The sequence below is a fragment of the Salvelinus sp. IW2-2015 genome, linkage group LG3 (genome assembly GCF_002910315.2).
Source record: "Salvelinus sp. IW2-2015 linkage group LG3, ASM291031v2, whole genome shotgun sequence".
NCBI lineage: Eukaryota > Metazoa > Chordata > Actinopteri > Salmoniformes > Salmonidae > Salvelinus > Salvelinus sp. IW2-2015.
The window spans coordinates 30852116-30858980 of NC_036840.1; positions in this window are offsets into that span (position 1 = coordinate 30852116).

The following is a 6865-nucleotide window of genomic DNA, read 5'->3' on the forward strand; positions in this document are numbered from 1 at the left end:
AACTGGTACAAAAGTATCTATATCCACAGTAAAACGAGTCCTATATCGACATAACCTGAAAGGCCACTCAGCAAGGAAGAAGCCACTACTCCAAAACCGCCATAAAAAAAGCAAGACTACGGTTTGCACATGGGGACAAAGATCGTACTTTTTGGAGAAATGTCCTCTGGTCTGATGAAACAAAATAGAACTGTTTGGTCATAATGACCATTGTTATGTTTGGAGGGAAAAGGGGGATGCTTGCAAGCCGAAGAACACCATCCCAACCGTGAAGCACGGGAGTGGCAGCATCATGTTGTGGGGGTGCTTTGCTGCAGGAGGGACTGGTGCACTTCACAAAATAGATGGCATCATGAGGCAGGAAAAATATGTGGACATATTAGAGAAACATCTCAAGACATCAGTCAGGAAATTAAAGCTTGGTCGCAAATGGGTCTTCCAAATGGACAATGACCCCAAGCATACTTCCAAAGTTGTTGCAAAATGGCTTAAGGACAACAAAGTCAAGTTATTGGAATGGCCATCACAAAGCCCTGACCTCAATCCTATAGAACAGTTGTGGTCAGAACTGAAAAAGCATGTGTGAGCAAGGAGGCCTACAAACCTGACTTAGTTACACCAGCTCTGTCAGGAGGAATGGGCCAAAGTTCACCCAACTTATTGTGGGAAGCTTGTGGAAAGCTACCCAAAATGTTTGACCCAGGTTAAACAATATAAAGGCAATGCTACCAAATACTAATTGAGTGTATGTAAACTTCTGACCCACTGGGAATGTGATGAAAGAAATAAAAGCTGAAATAAATCATTCTCTCTATTATTATTCTGACATTTCACATTCTTAAAATAAAGTGGTGATCCTAACTGACCTAAGACAGGGCATTTTTACTAGGATTAAATGTCAGGAATTGTGCAAAACTGAGTTTAAATGTATTTGGCTAAGGTGCATGTAAACTTCCGACTTCAACTGTAACGTTGCACCTTTTGATGTAAATGTTTGAGGACAGGGTTTTGTTCTTTCTGGTTCCATTAGAATGACAATCCCAGGGAAAATGACAGGACAACAACTCTTACAATTCCAACTATTGAATCCTGCAAAATAGTGTTCTTTGTTATACAGTTACCTACAGCAGAGATGCTGTAGACATCTATATCGTTCCGCTAATACAAGTAAAGGCCCAGTGCACTACTTTTGTGCAATTTTTTCTTCATCTTCTTAATATACATTTTTCATTACGATTTTTCAGGGGGTGCTGCAACACCCTCAGCACACCTTCTTCCCGTGGCTATGATGACACATTGAACAATCACATGTCCATGATCTTAACGAATACGCTGGTTCTGTAGGGCCTAGGCAGAGGTAAACATGCTCTAGGGCAGGCGACTGGCATTCCATGACGGGTCAAGATGGTGTAGCGGTTCGGAGGTGGCAGCTTGTGCGTAAATAGTGCAGAGGGATGTTTATGTAAGTACATCAGATGACCGGATGACCCCTGGCTAATAACCGGCAGAGAGCGTGTGACATTTCTCGCTGACTCTTTAATGGTGGAGGGGCCTCTAGACTGATCTGAGTACAACGTTGCTGGACGCGACTGGACACTTAATGAGAAGGTGTCAAATTTGAGGGCTGTAACTATGTCACTTTTGTGGGACATTCACTAAGGTGGCACAACACAGAGTATGAATACTCTAATGAACTTTCTCACCATTTTGAATGCTTTATGATGGAAGGGTTTAGGGTCAGTGGTCTAGATAAGGCCTAGATTCCAGGACTTAGAATGTATGGCCACTACAGTACCAGACCTATTGCAAAGTTAGAATGTTTTTTACGATCAAATTATTAATCAGTAATTTGTCAGCAGAAATTATACATGGGGCAACATGTATCCTTAACATTACAAAGCCTTGCACACCCTTAAAGGTCAATACAGCCATTTTCTCAATATTAAATCATTTCAGGATAAAAATTAAGTACCTTACTGTGAATGTTTTAATTTAATATGGTAAAAAAAAGAAACAAATAGCTTCTTAGCAAAGAGCAATTTCTCAAGCAAGAATTTAGCTAGGAGTGGTTTGAGTGGGGAGGGGAGAACAGAACATTTGCTGTTATTAGCAGAGAGGTTTGGACCCATAGCAGCGGGAAGTAGGGATGCTGAGGGTGCTGCAGCAACCCCTGAAAAATCACATCTGTATTTTTTTTAAAGTCCTGTATTAGCGGACCGATATATAACCGTCTGTAGCGCGGTCAATTTTTTGGTTTACTTTGTCCATAGACCGCTTACAGGGTAAGGAAACAAACTTGTCATGTTGTAATTTGGGTGAACTATCCTTAGATTTCTTGTCCTTAAGTTCTTGAAATTTGATTTGAGTATGCAATGTATACATCAAATTTGTTTTGCTGAAATGAAGTGTTTTATCTTGGCATATATTTCTCTCTGACCTGCTCCTTCCCTGGGGTTAATTGTGGTGTGGTCGTAGCCATACGTAGTCTTGAGCTGGAGTTTCCTAAGTGTTTATTGAAGACAGTAAATACTTGAAACTGTCCTTTCCTCTCCTTCCACACCTCTTACCTCAACCCAAACCAATTCATATAATGTCCACTAGCATAAGCATAGGTTTGGATATGCCATGACTGGAAAACAGATTTTAAGCCAGGTTGAAGTCCTAGTGTGAAAACACTCAACACTGAGGCCTAAAGTAATTAGCCTCAAGGCCAAACCTCGTAAAACTATGTTCAATGGAAGATGTATATATGAAAGTTCAAATAACGCAGACATATCTCAAGTTAGGGTGCAGCGGGGGGCTTCATATGGAAGAGTACTGGAGCCCCACCCCCCACCCTCCACTCAAATGTTTTGTAGGCATGATGGATATTCTCTCGAGCACTCACAGGCTCTTTGTCAACGTGACTGTTTCCTACACGATGTTTCCAACTAGTAGTCTCTCTTCCCAAGTCATTGGATATGGGTATTTGGGAGTCTTAGGAGAGGGGTAGCGCCTAAGGCCATAGAATAACCCCTGACTCAGATCGGTGCCCCGTTCCAGGAATATTGAAATTTGATGAACTTGGCCAGAGTGTGCATACGTCATACTGTACATCAACATGGTATTAAGTCTTGGCTGGCTGTCTTGTGGGGAATGATCAAGATCATCTTTGTAAACACCAGGACAATCTGAGCTGGAGACGTTTGTGGCTCTGGCAGTACACCTTTTGTTTTGCGCCCCTAGAACCAGTATCTGTGCTCTTAATTTGATAGCTTTTTGACGTACTGTCTATCCATTATCCACCATGTGATTTAAGTTTGAACGTTTATGCACACAGCATCTAGTCTTGTTTTTCTGATGAGAAAATTAGTCAATTAAATACAAAAGTGAGTTCTGTCTTGTTTCAACATATAATTATTGTCTGTAGTTCAGAGATTCTTGAAAGACGGTACGATCTCAACTTTTCTTTTTTTCACAAATATATTTCTTAATATTAACAAAATTTGAAATATACAGTACCAGTCAAAAGTTTGGACACAGCTACTCATTCAAGGGTTTTATTTTATTTTCCTATTTTCTACATTGTAAAATAACAGTGAAGACATCTACATTATGAAATAATAAATATGGAATCATGTAGTAACCAAAAAAAGTGTTAAACAAATCAAAATATATGTTATATTTGAGATTCTTCAAAGTAGCCACCCTTTGCCTTGATGACAGCTTTGCACACTCTTGGCATTCTCTCAAACAGCTTCATGAAGAATGCTTTTCCTCATGAAGGTCAGCCTTAAAGGTCAGCCTTGAAGGAGTTCCCACATATGCAGGCTGCTTTCCTTCACTCTGCAGTCCAACTCATCCCGAACCATCTCAATTGGGTTGAGGTCAGTTTATTGTGGAGGTCAGGTCATCCGATGCAGCACCATCACTCTCCTTCTTGGTCAAATAGTCCTTACACAGCCTGGAGGTGTGTTTTGGTTATTGTCCTGTTGAAAAACAAATGATAGTCCCACTAAGCGCAAACCAGATGTGATGGCGTATCACTGCAGAATGCTGTGGTTCCCATGCTGGTTAAGTGTGCCTTGAATTCTAGATACATCACTGACAGTGTCACCAGCAAAGCACCCACACGCCATCACACCTCCTCCTCCATGCTTCACGGTGGGAACCACACATGCGGAGATCATCCATTCACCTACTCTGCATCTCACAAAGACAAAGACTCGTCAGACCAAAGGACAGATTTACACAGGTGTAATGTCCATTGCTCGTGTTTCTTGGCCCAACAAGTCTCAAATTCTTATTGGTGTCCTTTAGTAGTGGTTTCTTTCCAGCAATTCGACCATGAAGGCCTAATTCATGCAGTCTCCTCTGTTGATGTTGAGATGTGTCTGTTACTTGAACTCTGTGAAGCATTTATATGGGCTGTAAATTCTGAGGCTGGTAACTCTAATGAACTTATCCTCTGCAGCAGAGGTAACTCTAGGTCTTTCTTTCCTGTGGCGGTCCGCATGAGAGCCAGTTTCATCATAGCGCTTGATGGTTTTTGCGACTGCACTTGAAGAAACTTTCAGTTCTTGAACTTTTCCAGATTGACTGACCTTCATGTCTAAAAGTAATGATGGACTGTCGTTTCTCTTTGCTTATTTGAGCTGTTCTTGTCATAATAGGAACTTGATATTTTACCAAATAGGGTATACCACCCCTATCTTGTCACAACACAACTGATTGGCTCAAATGCATTAAGAAGTAAAGAAATTCAACAAATTAACTTTTAACAAGGCACTGTTCATTGAAATGCATTCCAGGTGACTACCTCATGAAGCTGGTTGAGAGAATGCCAAGAGTGTGCCAAGCTGTCATCAAGGCAAAGGGTGGCTACTTTGAAGAATCTCAAATATAAAATATATTTTGATTTGTTTAACACTTTTTTGGTTACTACATGATTCCATATGTGTTATTTCATAGTTTTGATGTCTTCACTATTATTCTACAATGTAGAAAATCAAATCAAATTATAATTGTCACATGCGCCGAATACTTACAAGCCCTTAACCAACAATGCAGTTCAGAAAAAAAAGGTGTTAAGTATTTACTAAAATAAACTGAAGTAAAAAAATAAGAAAAAGAAAAATAGAAAATTAACAAATAATTAAGGAGCAAATCTTAAAATAACAGTAGCGAGGCTATATACAGGGGTTACCGGTACAGAGTCAATGTGCGGGTGGCACCGGTTAGTCGAGGTAATTGAGGTAATATGTAGGTGTAGGTAGAGGTAAAGTGACTATGCATGGATAATAAACAGAGTTGCAGCATCGTAAGACTGGTGGGTGGGGTGGGGACAATGCAAATAGTCCAGTTAGTCATTTGATTAGCTGTTCAGGAGTCTTATGACTTGGGGGTAGAAGCTGTTAAGAAGCTTTTTTTGACCTAGACTTGGTGCCCTGGTACCGTTTGCCGTGCGAAAATAGTAAAGATAAAGAAAAACCCTGGAATGAGTAGGTGTGTCCAAACTTTGACGAGTACTGTACATTTTGATAGACCAAAGTATCAGCTATCACGCCATGTAAAGGAACAACCTCATTTTTGTTTTCTTTCATAAAATGCAATTAACTGGACTCCGTCAGACACCATAGAAGGCTATTTATTTTTAACAAGTGTTTGGAGGCCTTGATTGTTTCATCAGATTTTTCACATTTGTAATACGAATCCAAACTTCTTTTTGTTTTTGTTTTATAGCACTATATAATGCTTCAGGGTTAACTTCTTTAGCATTTTGGTATGTTTTTCTAGATTCAGAATATAAAACAACATTTATAAAGCTAACATTATCCTGTAGGTCTACTAGCCCAGCAAATTATTAAAGAGTTGAAGCACATGTTGCAGAACAGCTTTTAAAATATTTATTCCGAATATTGACAAAATAATATATCTTACGATATATTAGCGATCAGTGACAAAGTTTACAAGCCTCTTATGGACTTGACAACAGATCTCAAAACAGACATAGTATTCAGGCCCCTTGACCTTTTTCACATTTTGTTACGTTACAGCCTTATTCAAAAATGTATTAAATAAAATAAAAATCTCAGCAATCTACACACAGTACCTCAATGACAAAACATTTTTACAAATGTATTAAAAACAAAAATACCTTATTTACATACAGTTGAAGTCGGAAGTTTACATACACTTAGGTTGGAGTCAGTAAAACTCGTTTTTCAACCACTCCACAAATTTCTTGTTAACAAACAATAGTTTTGGCAAGTCGGTTAGGACATCTACTTTGTGCATGACACAAGTAATTTTTCCAACAATTGTTTACACACAGATTATGTCACTTATAATTCACTGTATCACAATTTCAGTGGTTCAGAAGTTTACATACACTAAGTTGACTGTGCCTTTAAACAGCTTGGAAAATTCCAGAAAATGATGTCATGGCTTTAGAAGCATCTCATAGGCTAATTGACATAATTTGAGTCAATTGGAGGTGTACCTGTGGATGTATTTCAAGGCCTACCTTCAAACTCAGTGCCTCTTTGCTTGACATCATGTAAAAATCAAAAGAAATCAGCCAAGACCTCAGAAAAACAACTGTAGACCTCCGCAAGTCTGGTTCATCCTTGGGAGAAATTTCCAAATGCCTGAAGGTACCACGTTCATCTGTACAAACAATAGTACGCAAGTATAAACACCATGGGACCATGCAGCCGTCTTACCGCTCAGGAAGGAGAAGCATTCTCTCCTAGAGATGAACGTACTTTGGTGCGAAAAGTGCAAATCAATCCCAGAACAACAGCAAAGGACATTGTAAAGATGCTGGAGGAAACCAGTACAAAAGTATCTATATCCACAGTAAAACAAGTCCTATATCGACATA